We start from the raw sequence: 1,387 nt of genomic DNA on the forward strand, positions 1-1,387 counted from the left end.
TCCAGATTTCCATGAAGGGGAACCCCAAAATCAAGTTGATTTGTCTTTGTCTTCTATTGTGAGCATTTCGGAAGGAAAAATACATATTTTTTACATTATAATTAAAAATTATAATTCGAATTATTCCAAAAAAAATATTAATTTTGATTATAATATTTAATTATAAATATTATGTAAAAAATATAAGTTATTATTTAAATAATATTATAAATATTCATAAATAATTTAAATAAAAATGCAGAATTCTCTTCCTATTAATTTTTTATTAGTTCTTAATTATTTTAATTTAAAATTAAAATAAATAATTTTTTAATTAAATTTTAAATAAATAATTTTCATATATAAATAAAACGCGAATTTAACCTCCTTAGTCTTAGTATTCTTGGTGTATTATTAGTAAAGATAAACTATAAAGAAAACAGTTACAATTATTCTCCTCGTTGGGGAGAGGTCCTCATTAGATAAATCCTAAATTGTTTGTTATCCAATTATATTTGTTGCTTTTTCTTAAATAATAAATTTATATGGAGTGGGGATGTGGGAAATATTTATTATGTTATTTTTTATTTTTCATATTTATATTGTAGGTAGACTAAAAAATTGAGATCTGGAAATAATTTGAAATCCTTTGACTTGTTTTATTTAGAAGTAGATCACCTTAAAAAAAATTGCTAGCCTTTTATTCTTTGGCTGTATTGTAAAATGTAAGTAATAACTTTTCCCTTATGAGACTAACATCTTAATTTTTCCCTTTAATGAACATTTTATCGTTTGCTTATATTGTTAGCTCCATTATTTTTGCACAAGTTGCTGCCTACAATTATGGAGTTGCAGTCTTTCCTTAACTTATGGAAACCAACTGCAGTAGTTTCCTTAAGTTAAGAAAAGGCAACTGCAATTACTAAATTTATTATTAGGAGCTACTATAGTGGTCCATCACTTTGATTCGAGTTCTCTGCCTTGATTTGTGGGACATCTAACACATAGCTTTTGGAAGCTTGATGGAAGCTTAACTATATGTTCATCTGTTTGGTCCCCAAGCTCATATCTCAAACCCCTTCAGTTTTACACCATCTAGCTGAGATAGCAGAGCTTGGAAGTGCCTTCAGAATTATTGTGTTCTTTTTCTTTTGCTTGGATTGAAGCTGGAGTGCTGAAGAAGAAGCAAGCAAGTGGACTGTGGCCTTCATCAAAACATCACCAATGGCTGGAGGTAACTCGTATCCCTGGGTATTAAGATTTAATGATTCTTTGAGTTTATTCCGCATGCAGAATCGTTGTTGAAATTGTAGAATATCTAACATTTGGTATCGGAGAAGTTTATTTATCTCTGCCTTGGTGCGATTCGAATATTTTGAAATGGAGTCTAGGTTCAAAAGTAAATGTC

Source organism: Pinus tabuliformis, chromosome 3_2, assembly GCF_031772625.1.
Source record: "Pinus tabuliformis cultivar Carrire ecotype Pingquan chromosome 3_2, CPIR1, whole genome shotgun sequence".
Lineage (NCBI taxonomy): Eukaryota > Viridiplantae > Streptophyta > Pinopsida > Pinales > Pinaceae > Pinus > Pinus tabuliformis.